The sequence below is a fragment of the Phasianus colchicus genome, chromosome 7 (genome assembly GCF_987193195.1).
Source record: "Phasianus colchicus chromosome 7, bPhaCol1.hap1.1, whole genome shotgun sequence".
Classification (NCBI taxonomy): Eukaryota; Metazoa; Chordata; class Aves; order Galliformes; family Phasianidae; genus Phasianus; species Phasianus colchicus.
The window spans coordinates 21796082-21812346 of NC_143442.1; the positions used below are offsets into that span (position 1 = coordinate 21796082).

Here is a 16265-nt window from a genome sequence, read left to right on the forward strand (position 1 = left end):
AATTTCATAGAAGGCAGACTAACATTAAAATATATTTCACCCTTTCCAGACAGATGCCAGTTGGAAGAAACTGAGCATAAATATTAACAGAATTTCTGTGAAGCCATGTAATCTGACAGCCTGATCATTTTGATATTTTCTACTTTCTCTACCTGTTCTACATCTATCAGAACACCCAAATCTCACACGTTGCTCTTTTGCCCATGCACAAGAACGTCCAATAAAAGCGGGAAAGAAAGAAATAATCTCTGCATAGAACTTTGAATACTAATCATAATTTTAATGACAACAAGCAAAACAAATACATGCAATATTTTGGTAAGATTTAGAGACACAACTGTAAAAGACAGTGATCTAAGAAAAGAACACATATAGGGAAAAAAAGGATTATCCAGCAAACAATAAAATGTGCAATTTAGGGAGATAAACAATGATTCAAATTACAATATTGAAAACATACCCATTTCAGAATAAAGCCTTGTTTTTATGTGAAAAATAATCCACTTCTCTCTTTTTTCCTAGATTAAGGCAAACAAAAACCACCAACTTGAAGCCTTTTTGAATTCAATTGCCCAGAGTCCTCATTAGACATGAGGTACCAGACCAGTTAGAGGTAAGTCAGATGTATTCCTGAATTGAACATCTCCTGTTTGCCTTTCTGTGATGACATCTGGAATTCTCTTTAGTACCAGCACCTTATGATAAGTGCTTTTCTGGAACTTACCAATTTCTTCCTTATAGACTTCATTAACTTTGCAGTCAGGGAGGTGAATACCATTAACTGATTCCACTATCAGCTAACGAACTTTTAAAAGTATAACAAAGTAATAGTTTGAGCAGTTCACTAATTCTTTAGAACTTACAAGTGGATTAATCTGGGGTTCCAGGCTAAAAAAGTTAAAATACTCACTTGCATATTGCAAATCCAAAGAAACTGCAACAATACTGATACTACAATCTGAATGTTTAATAGTATGAGTAAGATTCATTAAATTAAGTAAAATTAATTAAAAATAAAAATTAATAACTACATTGCTGAATGATATAAGCTTGGACTGTAAACGTCTTCTTCCCACTAATTCAAAAGGGGTTTTTTTGTTTATTTTTTATCCTGACACTGATAAAACTAAGAAGTCCAAAGTCTTTGTTACTGAAAAAAATGTGACAAAGAATCCCATCTCTCACATTAAAAGAAATAAAAATAATCAAGAATAGATATTTTGGTGAAGAAGGGATGTTCATCTATTTAGTTCAAATTGTGGCAATTAACAAAGACAATAATTTACTGTCTTTCAAAACTGCCTTTTGAGCACTGCTGGGTGACAGAGCATGAGGAAAAGCACTGTGTTGCCTATTACAGCACATTTGAGTTTCAGGACTGGGTAGGCTGTAGCAGACTGACTTGAAAAATTCGATTTTTGTCTGTGCTGCAGACTTCAAGGTGCTGATGAAAGTGTGTGGGCTGGTTTGGATGTGAGCCATGCTTATTCCACACATCATTGTGTCTCCTGCACTAATGACTCACACCTGCAAATGCTGCTATCTGATTTCTAGGCAAAGATATTTATAAACTGGGACTGTGAGACCAGATCGTGGTGGTATAACCAGATCACAGTGTGCCTAAAGCACCCGTCCGTGAAGCATAGAGGATTTGGGGATTCCTTCAGGATGTCATGAAAACTGGGTTTTCTCCTCTGATAAAAAAACACACTGCAATATTATTTTGCAGACTGTAATCTATTTGATGTGATAAAGCACTACTTTTCACTTGGCTGCACAAGAAACATGATCATTGATCCGTGAGGTCCACTGAACACAGAAAAACATCCCACTATCTTCTCTCACAGTAAGTACAGGAATTATTTGCCATAGAGATTATTTATACCTAGAAATTTATCTGTTACAGAGTACTTCAGACAAAAGAATACTTAATTCAAGCAAAAATAGTGTCTCCTAAGCTTGTGATTACAGTCTTGCCTCAAGTATCTCACTCTCTGGTCCAGACAAACGTTCTAAATCAGTGCTCAGAGATTTATCCTACTTATGGCTGCAGAAGCATACACTTTTGGTAGCACTTACATAGCCTTTCCTCCTTTCTCTGCAACTAGCCTTGAGTAGTTTTACTATATCTTCAGATCTTTGTTCTCTCTTTGCTACAATTTAGTGAAGGGCACAGAAAAAAAAAAAATGAAAACACCACCATGTTTGAGAACAGCTGCCTAAATGATCTCTGTGTGAGAACAGCATTGTGAACCACACAGTGGGAAACATCCACAAAGAAATAAAGCAGTGATTTGCTACAGTGTAAATTTTGAAAGATGTTGATCTTACACCTAAGTTCACAGCATCCTGCACCCTAATGTTGAAAATCACACAGTCTCTTCTGAATCTTAGATGAAGGCAATTGTGTATCTAAATAAAGCTCTGTTTAAATGGAGGGGCGAAAGGGGGAAAGCTTTATATATAAAATGGGTGCATAAGCGAGTCTGTAAGAGTTGTTTATACATATTTTTGCTTCCAGCAAAACAAAGGTTCTTCCAAACAAGTTTATGTATACTTCATCCTGTGCCTCAGAGAAAAAACAGTAAGGTATCAATATTAATATGGCTGTTGAACTGCAGACCAGAGGGCATTTGATTTAAGGTAGTTGAAATGTATTCAGAAATCATTATGCCACTGCCATCTTTGGTGTGAAATTACTGATGTTAAGGGCTTACTTCTGCCGATACTACAAACTATTCCATTCAGCCCTGTGAATGTTTAAAACAAAACAAGGCCTCTCTTCCAGTTGTAGCCTCTAAGTAGTCAAGGTAAGGCAGAATGCACCCTGATGCTCCCCAGTAAATATTTCACAAACTGAAAAAGGATATCTGGTCTTTAAGCTGCAATACTAACAGCATAGAAACCTGTCCTGCCATTGTACAGGCTGTTCTCCCTTCTCAGATATTTTATAAAGGCAGGCAGAAAGACTATTGTTCTTTGATTTGATTAGGATTTGAGTAGGGCTGCTTTCCTTCTTTTTGTCTGTATAGTTTTGGACTGCAGAAAGCTGTCATCAAACAAGTGAGGAAGATTAACCAAACAGAGCTTGAACGATAAGGGATATGCCCTGTGTTGTACAACTCTGTTTCATATGGCTGTGTGGCACTGCAGCAGAGGTGCAAAGCTAAATCAAAACTCAGTTCACTGCACATTTGCCCAACTTCGTTCTCCGGATTTTATTCCTTTTCCATATCATTTTAAATACGTTTCCAATGCTCAGTATTTTTGTGTCATTTTATCTGCCTAAGAAACTATCAGTCTCAGCTTAGATTTCCGTCTGACAGGCATTCAATCCTGTTGCTGTCCTTACAGTCACTTTCTAAGACTGTTTTATATTTTTTCTCAGAATTCTTATTTCCAATTCCCTCTCTGGTTAGGGAACAACCAGTTTTCATTTAGCTATTGTTTCCTTTTAATTTTTTTTTTTTTTAATTTTTTTAAATGATAAAACATTCACTACTCAAAAAAAGAAAAAAAAAAAAGATTTTATATGCCTAGAACTAGAATATTCCAAGAAACAACGCATGAATTCCACATCCTACCCTATCAGATGTCCGGAAATATCACATAAGTAGGTAAATAAGATTTATTCCTAGTACTTTCCACTGTAAATGGCTATTTTCATTTATTTTATCAGTACCTATGTGATTGTGGATTTCATGATGTTTGAGAGACTAAGCTCAAAACATGAAGTGATTTCACTGAAAAACACCAATAGATGGTGCCAGTACTATCAAATCCAGACTACTAAAAAGCTCTATATCCTTATACATTTTGCCTGAGAGAGCTTACTGCTTTCTTTTTTTTTTTTTGTTTACGCTAGCTAAGGGTTTCTTGAAAATAAATCATTTTTAATTAGCAACTACGAATCAGACTGCTGCTTCTAAAACAAAAACAACAAAAAAACCCATCAAACATCCTTTCCACACTCCAAAAACACCATCTTTTCAACCTCATTTCTTAGAACTGCTGGCCTAACATAGAAACAACTAGCTATTTTTAGTACTGGCATCACCACTCCTTCATTCCCCTTTACCCACCTTTAGCCCCATGCAGATTTGCTGAAAGTCAGAGACTACATCCATCCTGATATAAGAGCAGAAGCTCCATGGCACAGGGCTAGTTCTAACTTTTTACCTGCTGCCATGACCAGTCTGTGTTCATGCTTTTATTTTTACTGAATCAATTTTGTATGAATCAGCTGGAGCACTTCTTCTATGAAGAAGATAGGTTGAGGAAATTGGGGTCATTCAGCCTTGAGGATTCTCCAGGGAGACTTTACAGCAGCATTCCAGTACACAAAGGGGTCTACAAAAAGCTAGAGAGGAACTCTATCAGAGAGCGTAGTTACAGGACGAGGAGTGATGGCTTTAAACTAAAAGAAAAGAGATTCAGATTAGATATTAAGCTGAAATTTTTCACTCAGAGGGTGATGAGGCATTGGAACAGGTTGCCCACAGAAGCTCATCTCTGGAGGCCAGGTTGGATAGGGCTCTAAGAAACCTGGTTTTGTGGCAGGTGTCTGTGTCCACAGCAAGGAGCTAGATGTTTTCTTAAGGTCCCTTCCAACTCAAGCCATTCTGTGAATTTATGATATATTCCCTACTATCTTTAATATAGAAGTAGTTACATAAAAGAACTTGGGCAATCTTTTATATCTTCCTATTCTCAGCTTGCTAGCAAAAATGCTATAAACGAGCACCTCAGCTGAGTGTGCTCATTTTAAAAGAAATACAGATAATACATTTTGTTTTAAAATAACTTAAAATAGGATCATATTTCAAGCCATATACTAAACCAATGCTAGCAAACATAGCTGCCCCCCTCAGAAATCAAATCACTATAGGCATTTCAAGAACATAAATAATAACAAAAGAAAACTAGATTTCAGAGTTACATATGCCCACAAAACATTCTTACTGCACACATGTACTGATCTCAAAAATAATTATAAACGTAATATTTCCCTGATGAACAAGTTCAATTACACTAGGTTCTACACCGGTCTTCAGCTGAAGTTTTATCAAAAAAAAAAAAAATCAAATTACAGGATCTTTTTATCTCACAAATGACATTGCAGTGCCCAAAATTCTTCCTATTTCAGCTCACAGGGAATAAAAGACATTATAATGAAATGCACAGAGTTGCTGAGGTTAAGCATCTCATACCCAGCTCACTCTGCAAAACATAGTAGTGTGGTTGTGCCAGAAGCAAGCTGTACACTCAATGAGCACACAACAGGTACTATGAGAAAAGTTATAAACAATGACTCACATTTTCATGCTGTATCTGTTGTTAACACCTACATCACAGCGCAAAATATATATTAATTATTTCAATAGTATTATACCAAGGAAGGAAAAAGGGGAGAGGTAAACAAAACTTTTAAGTTTATACAATGATCTATTTCACTGGGGTCCACAGATGAGAAGAATAGATGCAACATTTGCTGTTCTACGTCACCCAACTCTGTCCCACCTCATACCTTACAGTGTTAAGAAATCTTCCTTGTACTTTATTCTTGTCCTCTGCCTGATTTTACAAGTTTCTAAGGGCTTGCACTAAATCAATTCCAGAGGGCTGTCTAGGGCAAGCCAGTCAATCCCAGTCTGCCATTAATGTAGGGTACACCTGACTCAAAGGGGGAAAAGCATTCTATTCCAGAAGTTGGCAGGGCTCATCAAGAGTGCTTTAAGCTAGATTTGAAAGGGGAAGGTGATAAAACCATGCTCCCTAGAGATGAGCTAAAGGGCAGCATGCCAAGGTTTGGAGTGAGACCAATAGCCCAGCTGGCACACACCTACACCGCTGATAATAAACTATTGGCTAGCACACTGCAATCAGAGGGGTTGCAAGTCAGTGAGATCCTTCAATTTACTCAGTGAGGTGCTGGGTACAACAGAGCACATCTGAAAAGATTCCACACCAACACATGCAAAGTGGAACAAGCAAGAGCTAAAAATCTGTGACATCACTGACAGAAGCAAAACCTAGTGGGAAGAGCCCCGTGACTGGTTTAGTGCAATGACTCAGTGCACTCAGGCAACCAGGAAGGTCAACCATATCGTGAGGTGCATCAAGCACTGCATTGTTAACCAGCCAAGTGAAGTGATTGTTCCACACTGCACTGGTGGGGCCTCACCTCAAATACTATGTGCAGTTTTGGAGACCGCAGTACAAAAGAGGACATAAGACTATTACAGTGTCCAAAAAAGGGCTACAAAGATGGTGAAGGGTCTAGTGGGGAAGGCATACGAGGAGCAACTAAAGTCCCTTGGCTTATTCAAACCAGAGAAGAGAAAACCAGCTTCTTCAGGAGGGAGAGTAGGGGGGCAGCCATTTGTCTCCTCTCTCTGGTGACCAGTGATAAAACAACAGGAAAAAGCCTGAAGTTGTGACAGAGGAGGTTCAGGTTGGATATCAGGAAAAGGTTCTTCAAATGTGTGGTGGGGTATGGGAACGGTTCCCCATGAAAGTGGCCAGGGCACCGAGCTTGCTGGAGTTCAAGAAGCATCTGGACAAGGCTCTTAGCCATATGATATGATTTTTGAGTGGTCCTGTGTGGAGCCAGTAGTCGGACTCAGTGATCCTTATGGGTCCCTTCCAACTTGAATAACTCCAACTTTGAAGAATTCTACAATTCTTCAAATTTTTTTGAACACCTGAATCAGAATGAACTCTTTTCTGCACTTCATGGTAGTACTGTGTTTCACTAGGTTGGTTGGCCCAAAAATAAGGAAATCCTGTAGCCTCTTCAGAAGGACAAAGAGCAATACAGTGCATCATTTAACACACATCTCCACATTTACCAGAGAATCATTGATAGCTTTGGAGAGACCATCTCACTGCCGCACTTGAAAACATTTTAAGTGCAGGTACACTGATGTCACCTGCATTTGAAAATGAATATCCAAAATAATAAAATGTAAACAAGGGCAAGAGTGAAAAAAAAGTACAACTTCACACAGCATAAAGTTAAATCAAGAAATAATCATAACATCATCTTAAATACTTTAGCATTCATACTTCAACAGCAGAAAGCATTATGTAGGCTGTACTAAAACGTCTGTCATGTTGGTTGTATGATATTACAAGAAAATGCATTAAAAAAAACAAACATGAACTTGAGTGTTAGATGGCCCAAATCATTTGACAGCAACATGGACACATAACAAGTAGTAACTATCTTGTTCTGGTGCTGCTTTACTATTTCAACTTCTAGGACCACTGCTTTCAAAGCTGATATTTATGGTTAATTGACTATTTCAATTAAAGTGTTTGGTTGTTCATGTACACACTATCATAGAAGATAAAGAATGAAACAAGTATCATGGGCTGGCCTAGAATATGGCTGTGCTCAACTCTCTTGAGAATATGTAAGGGCAAATTTGTACCTCACATAGCTCCTGTTCTGGATTTAGAATGATTCAAAGTAAGAATGAACCATTTCTTTTCACCCAATTTAACAATTTGCTTAGCTCATGTGAGCTATGCTTGTGTTGCCAAAGTTAGGTAGTCAGTGTTGACAATATCATAGTTATTTTCTCTTATTACTAGAAGACAGGTTTAATTCCACACAAAGAAGGAAACAGAGTTGTAGTTTCTTTCTCAGCTCTAACACTGACCTGGAGGGTTACTGTGAGCCACTGCATCTTAAAAGATGTACCTGCACAATTTTCAAGTTAAAGTACCACAGAATACAGAAAACGTGTTTTTTCCAGTCTTCATTGAACATATTTTGCCCCTGTTCCCATGTATCTGAAGAACTTAAAAACTTTCACATTGATAAAGTCATCAGTAAGATTGCTGCATTTCTTCTGTTCTCCCAGTAAGCTATTTCTTCTCCACTCATTCTGTACAGAGGAGCCGTCAAGTCATTAGACAAGCATTGCTTATTTCCTGCTAGCAACCTAGCAGGAATCACAGCCTGTGGATCACAGCCTCCAGCTTAAGAAGTGCTAGACCTTTTCTCCCTAATGCTGCTTCTCAGCTGCAAGATTTCCTTCCTCTGGGACTCTGAATTGGAATGACAAATATCTAAGGTTTCCTTGGGGGGTTGGGGACAGTGGGGATGGGGACAGCACATGCTATGTTCAGATGATAACAGCTGCTCGGTAAAGTGCCAGAAAGTCAAAGGAAACAATGGTTTCCACAGCACAGCTCTGCTCAATATGTAGAAACACACATTGAAAATTGAAACTTTCAGTCATCCTCCAAGTATGTGTTTAAGACAAATCCTATCCTTCCCACCATAACTAAACAATCACAAGAGTTATCTCTAGAGCTAGGAGACTAAACACAAGCACCCATGAAGCTTCATTTTGAATAGAAACATTCATTTCCTACTGGTGTATTCCAGCCTCCACTATATTCTTGCCAAAAAAAGCGCTATACTTACATTTGTAAATAATTGTTAGTTACAAGAGAAATAAAATATTTCCCTTCCCACACACTGTATAAAAACATATATTAGGAGCAGCAGTACATTAATAGCAGTAGCAAGCCAATATTTAGGGAACATGAAATAAGCATGAAAGAAATGTGAAAGGGCAGCAACCAGTCATCTCATTTCTGGATTTCTGAAGGCTAAAAATCAAATAATGAATGGCTACCACAGACACTTCTGCAGCTTTGAATAGCTTTCTTCAAAGTGAGGAGTTAAGAGCGGACCTGTTTCCACTGAAAAGGAGCTGTTTCTCATCAGGAGAAAATTAAACAGAGATAGCAGGTACAGATTTATTTTTTTACAGAAGTACTTTTTTTTAAAAAAAAAAACACACTCATGCCTTCCTTTTGGTCCATTTAGCCCAACTGTGACTGCAATTTGGTTTCATCAGAAGTAGTAGATAGAGTAGGCACTGCTTTGAAACAACATTATTTTATATAAGCAATGCATTCATTCTCACACTTCAAACCCATTTCCCTCTGAGTTAGCCTTCAGACAAAAATCTTCCTTCTTGTCTTACTCAGGGTCATGTTACTTCTCATTAGTACGTGTCCACAGAGCTTCTCAATGCAATCAGACATGTTCCATATGAACACCTCTGTTTTGCACTTCAGCAAGCACGTGTCAGTTTGGGAACATCTGCTGACAGTCCTTTCTGTTCTGTAAAGGAACATAATAGCTTCAAAATGGCTATAAAAAAAATGAAATGCCTAATGATTAAAGCTACTAATGTTAACAAGTCTAAGCCCAACACTTGACAACAGCACATTTATAGTGTGCATATTCCATTAACCAGTGAAAAGTACTCTCCTTGTTTTAGATATGAATAAGAACAGTGTTGTGATCATCTCTGTGCTTTATGGTGTGAGTCATCTTGCATAAAAAGTCCCTTGATTTTACCTGCTGCAGAACACATTAATTTGCTTCCAGCTGTGTGGAAATCTGTAATCCAAATGTCTGAGAGCTCTTTGGATGTGGGCTGCTGCCCATTCTGACAGCTGCTAATACAACTGGCTAATATTATTGGACCCCATTGATTGTGTATATTACATAATACAAAACAGAATTTGAGTTCTATTTCAACAGTATTAAAACCCACAAATCACATTTCTTGGTAATGGAGTACTCCCTGCAAATTAAAAGATGGATTTTTAGTTAAGGGGACAGATTCTGACCTTTTCTCCCCAAGTCTTAACTCAGGAAATCACTGACATTTTCCACAAGTCATACGAGAAGAGACACCTATAGGTGAAAAGCAGAAAATGCACACATTCATTATCTGGTAGGACAGTAGTACAGAGCACAAGGCAGCAGTTGGAGCTATTACAGACTGCAGAGACAGCCTAAAGAAGCTGAAAAAATTGGATTTGCCAAGTCTGACTGCTCTAATGTCTACTAAAGATTGTGATTACCTCCAGATTAAAAAGTAATCTTGAAAATTTAAAATAACTTCCAAGTTGAGCTATTCTTAGAACAATTCTGCCACATACAATGAATTCTCAGCTACGTGATGCAGATTTAAGCCAAACCCTACAGTTGGTACGGTCTGACATAGATGGAAATTTTAAGTAAATAGGCTATTTTTTACAAGGTTTATAGCCACCTCAAAAAACACACTCCTCTCTGTAAGTCTGATGATTTTATAACCTTTGGTTCCATGATACCTTGAATACAGCTGTAATATTAGTTACTTATTACAGCTTCATTAACAAGCTGACAGAGACATAACTATTCACTTCCTTCACTAATTTTATAAAAGTTCAGAGTCACAGAAAACTTCCTGCCCAAAAGAATTCCCACACCTCCACAGGAAAAAGATTTACATTAAGAAAACTTTTTTCCTCTATACTTGAGCACACATTACACACTACAGTTAATAAGTAGACAGTACACCAACAGGAGTGAAGAAACCTTTGTTCAAGTACACCAAACCAAATATATGAGCCAAGAACAAAAAATTACAGAACTTGCTACAGGAAAAAAGGATTCTAAATAACTGACTTTAAGAAAACTTCCTGAAAGCATTAACTGTGTAATACAGAAAATCCGTCAAAACCATATAATATCCTTTTCATGCACTAAAATGTAAGGAACAGACACAGTATGCTTTTGATACATTTGACAAGGAAATGCGAGCACAGTGTCAGACCCTTCTAGACTATTTTCATCATTAATACACAACAGCATCAATGAAAATATATTGTCATTTTGTCCTTGTGGAGGTAAGATCAACCTTGTGACCTTATGGTTCTACTTTGTGATTACATGAGCCAGCCTGATCTGCAACCCTAGTCTAGTCCTATTAAGTCAAGTTAGCCTATTTCTAGAGGTGAAGAGTTTGCCACTTTTACAGTTTCTCACTTTTACATGATTTTTTAGTTCCCTTGACATTTGTTTGTGTGGCCTTCCTTCAGCTGAAAAACTTAAAAATCAAAAATTCAACTCCCACAAACTATACAAAGGGATGTCTGAAGCCTACTAAAAGGTCAGCAGACGTGTTTGTGACATCCAAGCTGTTTGGGTTTTTGGTTGTGGTTTTTTTTTTTTTCTTTTTAAACTACTCCTCTATCCTCTCTTTGGATAAGCAGTTGCCTCCTGCTCTGTTTGTGGGCACATAAAGAGTTTGTACAGTGCCCACCACAACCATCAAAAAGCAGACAGATGAAAACAAGATACACTCTTTCAAAAAAAAAAAAAACAAACAAACAAATTAGGTACCTAAAAAAAGATGATTCTTTATCTCCATAAAACTTAAAATTTTCTCATTAGTATTACCACTTCTGTTATTCTCCGAAGTGAATATCAATATTTAACTATGTCAACGCATTACATGTGACTTGCTCAGGAGAAATCAAAACATTTAGTAGTTTATTTCAGACTACTCAAGAGTCATGCATGTTAGTAATAAAGCACATCGTATCTTAATTTATGGGTTTGGCTTGGAACTTGCATCTAAGTGAACACTCGAGGAAGAGCTGCAACGCCTTCAAATGAAGCCTTACCACCTCCAGTCCAAGTGTCACCACAGTTAAATCAATGCCAAGACTCAAATCCTGGACTCAGGATTTTTGCTTGGCTGGTGAATTTTGTCTAGAGCACATTTTGCATGGAGCATTTTCTAGCTTTCAAAGCAGGCACAGACTCACATTTAAGAGCAGGCACAGACTCCCATACGGACATAGTGATTACATCCAAGCACAGTGTTACCTTCAGAATCTCCTTTCAGCAATCTTGTGCAAGAGGAAATACAGTGAGATTAATAGCAATAGACCAGAAGCTAAGAAACACAGAACAAACTACCACTCTTTCAATTTCTTTTCTTTCTGAAAAGCAAGTACATTATCAATAGTATTTTGTAAACAGTATTACTTGCTTAAACATTGAAGACTTAAGAACACCTTTTGGCTTTCATAACAAAACTATTGATGTTTATTTTGCTCCTTTACACATAATATAACATATAACTTATGAAAGCATCTCTGATTGCTGAACTATTTAATCATGCATGCTGTTTTTTTTCCTCCTCCTTATATCTAATTTAGCCTAGTGCAGGTGGTCATCTCATCTAAAAAAAAAAAAAAAAAAGGACTCCAGAGAAGGTATTACCATTCTAGTAACCAAAGCTGACAGCCATGTACAGAAAGACAAAATGAAAAGGCAACTTCCTACAGAATTTCATATACTTGCATGAAACATTTTTGCCACTTGTCTTGCAGTTAACTTGAGTTGAGTAATGAGGTCAGAAACCAGAATGTGTTATAAGTAAGTTTGCTAACACTCAGCTTCAGAGAATCAACTACCTTTGTGTTGGCAAAATATAGGTACTACTTCCACATTTCCCACACACTCTTAGCTTTTCATTTTATTTTTTAAGCAGTGCCAGGTTGTGATAACCTCCAGTAGCAGTTTTCATGGTCTGATATCTAACAGTTCTGAGCACACACAGGTTTTGTAACATTAAAAGATTTTATGGAATGACCTCACCAGCCACCAGCGTGTTTCAGCATCTGAGTGCAAAGTGATACATGCTGAACTTTAGCAAACAGCAAGTCTTTCAAGAACCCTACCCCTTTCACAAGTGCACACATCTGTGAAAAACATAGCAAAACAACAGACAGGAGCCAAATCATAGCAACAGGATAACAAAAAAGGGAAAGCGCTGAGAGAAAACAGGCTTTATATATAGTACAAAGTTAAGATACTGATCAAAAAAGGATGATACAGCTGTTGCAGGAGAAATTGAAAGAGAGAGATACGTAAGCTAAAAAGCAGAATAGCAGAGCTCCCCACCACCTACAAAACCACAGAGAGTATCAGGCTACTCCCAGTATGTGACATCCATGCATCCAGCCACATATATCCCAACTCCCAGTAGTTTGTTTAAAACTGTATCTGCTGAATATTTAAGAGTTAGATTTTTCTAACTTTAACATCACAGGCTACTGCAGGCATCTAACATCTACATTAATTCTTTTATATAATCAAAAATAGATCTTAGTGTGACTTGTCATATCTATTATCATTACATCCACAAAACTGACAGCAGAAGCAAAACAGAAGGCCATACAAATTAAAATAAATTAAATTACAATCCAAGTTATTCATCTCAAGTTCAATAATCATTAGAAAAAAGTATAGGTACATGATGAAACAATAATTGAAGTATTTTTTCTTAATATTCAGGATGTACTAATTCAGAATTACATCAGTGAAGTAGACAATCATTCAGTAATCTGAGTGGAAAAAGTGTTTAATCGATTAATACACGCTAAATTCTGCCTACTTCACAGTATACAGGCTTACAAAGTAAATTTCTTACTATTCTATTATTTTTTCCTCTAGAAACAGATTTTTTTTGGTAATGCAGAAACTGCAACAGCTTGAAACCCCCTTCCCCCCAAAATTAGTGTTCATTCTTCAAAATGTAAGCATCAATACAGCAATTTCAAACCTCCCAAGAACTGAACACATAGAATGAACTAGACCCTCCGTTTCTACAGGTTGTGATAATTTATCAGGTGTTGTCACATCTCACATGAATGGCTTCTGCTCCTTGCTTACAGTGATTTCTCAACCTGCTTCAGAAAAATAAAAGACTTATCTGTATATGAACAGCTCCGGCTGGCATCAACTATTGAGCTTATTACTTAGTGACTGGGTTTTGTCAGATGTTCATGAGATCACAAAAACCAGAACATCTTTCTGCTTATAAAGGAAAAATAGTCTCTATATTGCATATTGTTCCAAATTTTCAATTAGATGCAGTATTCAATTTCTTGATTTGTTGGTGAGAAGCTTCTTGCCAGCCTGCCAGTTTAATACTTCTGTGGGCAGACTTCAGCTGTTACAGACAAGTTTTCCAACTTTCTGAAGTTCAGAATTATTCAACACTATTTCAGAGACCAGAGTTTACCATTTCTTGCAATAGCAATGTAACTACAGCTATGTTTCTGCACTGTGCACATCCATTCTGAGCTGCTGTTGATAATGGAACCTTCTGGACATACAGGATTAAAAGTTCATGATTTTATGCCTTGAACTATAGGAGAAGCCCTGCAACCCCTGGGTATTGTAGTTAACAAACCTTTGTGATTCAGGCACAAAAGCAAATATACAGCCCTCAGTAGTCATCTTTTCCACTGAGCATGACAAAAGGAAAATTCAGATTGTGTTTATGGTAACAAGCTTTGGTGATCCCTCATCTTTCAAAGCTGCTTCTTTTCAGTAGGAAGCAGGATCAACTCACAACAGCCCTGATCCTTGGGACTAGTCTTTAGGTCTGTTCCAACTCAGACTGCAATACATGGCCCCACTATCTTACAGGACATTCCATTGACACTGGGGAATAAACATTCACATGCTGATGAATATACATTCATCAACATTCATCACACAATCCTTACTTGTATCAAAAGGAATTTCCCACATAAAGTCAATGTTATCACAATGTTATCAGCAAAAAGGAACAATTTCCATAGCTTTCATCACTTGTCTCTTCACCACCCTACTGCAATACAAATTCACTACAAATTTTAGACTGAGAAAATAGTCACTAGGACATCCTCAGGTCTCAGCCCTCCACAAGTCTGTCACAACTCCACACTTGCCTTCATTTGGACCACACAGCCTTATGCATCACGTCCCATCCCATGGCTCCAAGGCATTTCCACTCATCTCTTGGTGAGAAAGCACACCATAACACCAGTGAACTAGTACCATGCCAAAGAGCTATTATCCTTGAATTTGCCTTGTAACCATGACACCAGCATAGCAAAATTCTGCTGGTCCATTATTATGCAGCAAAACTTTTTCTTTTTTTAAATGGGAAAGTAAAAATAACAAGATCTGTTTTTATCCATTCAATGCTACAACACTGGCAGGTAATTGCCAACAAATTAACAGAGGTTAATTTCATGTGAACTTCAGTCCAAAGACTGTAGCCTTGAAAACTGCTAATATTGACATGGTTTTGCTAAAAACATATGGTGATAAATAATCTAACTGAAAGGTCTCCCCCACAGACCAGGCTGACAATTAAAGTACTTACTCACAGCTTCCACAAAGCACTGTTTGAGTGTTCTTCCTAGCACGCCAGCCAGTATCACTATGCTGTTCACAAGAAATATTTTCATAAACACTTTGCTTAACCTGATAGAGGCTACTTAAGTGTACTGCATAATTTTCCTACTGAAATCTAATCACCACTTCATGATTTTAAACAATATACATCAGTTACCTCTGATAGCACCAACAATGGTTCTGACTGAAAAAAGAAACTGTCATAACATGGATTAACTCTAGCATTTGCCAGCTAGGCAGGAAAGGTGAAATCAGCTCCACTCAGCAACAAGTAATCATCAACCTTGTTGACTAACTTTCACTGGTGGCCTGACATTTTTTATGCTTTGTTCTAAGGGTTTTTTTTTTTTTATTTATAATAGGACACTTTCCAATATCCACCATGATTCAGAAAGCTTTAGAATCTTTTTGCCAAAATTAACAGTCAAAGACAACCAATCAGGTTGGATACCTAACAAAGACTTTTATATTCCTGTGATGCAGTGGCATCAAAATGCCAATACACAGCAAATAACTACCCTAGCTCTCAAAACCTGGGCATACCTGACAGTTAGTTTTAGAACAGCAGGAAAAAAAAAAAAACATTTATCATTTTTCTTTATCTGGCTACAGCACACAAAAGTGGTTCAAATCATTCCTGCTTCTCCAGATAAGGAAGTGCTTACTTGTCACAGCAGACTCGAAGCCCAAGACTTGGGAGCAGACATCACTCCTCCCAAAGCAAACAGTTCACTGCCTGGAGGAGCTGCTCCAGGTGGCAACTTCACAGCTTTTCAAGACTTGTGTTTCTTTAGCGAAAAACAACTGGCATGAAAATGAATAGGAAGCAGCTCTTCCCTATGTTAACTAAAAGCAAAGCAAGGAGGAATAACACAAACTTAATGAACATCAGATAGGGATTCTTCACTCAACATGTAGGAAGTTTTTGAAAGCTAACAATTCAGCTGAATCAACTCTTCGAAAGGGTTGACAACTGCAGGACAAGGGAAAACGATTTTAAGCTGAGGGAAGGAAGATTTAGGTTGGATGTCAGGGGGAAATTCTTTACAGAAAGAGTGGTGAGGTGCTGGAACAGGCTGCCCAGAGAGGCTGTGGATGCCCCGTCCCTGGAGGTGTTCAAGGCCAGACTGGATGGGGCTCTGGGCAGCCTGGACTAGTATTAAATGTGGAGGTTGGTGGCCCTGCATGTGGCAGGGAA

General features: G+C 37.7%; 1 protein-coding gene and 1 long non-coding RNA gene across 3 annotated transcripts in view; one reads left to right on the plus strand and one right to left on the minus strand.

Annotated features, from left to right (window-relative positions):
• LOC149917265 (uncharacterized) overlaps positions 1–1991 on the plus strand; it is a 120980-nt gene extending 118989 nt beyond the window's left edge. Inside the window, exons 6-7 of the long non-coding RNA XR_016468307.1 lie at positions 523–613; positions 1730–1991. This is a non-coding gene — a long non-coding RNA (uncharacterized LOC149917265). The remainder of the gene's footprint in view (positions 1–522; positions 614–1729) is intronic.
• Positions 1–16265, minus strand: part of PDE11A (phosphodiesterase 11A) — a 121310-nt gene that overhangs the window by 80103 nt on the left and 24942 nt on the right. The gene's annotated exons all lie outside the window — the stretch shown is intronic.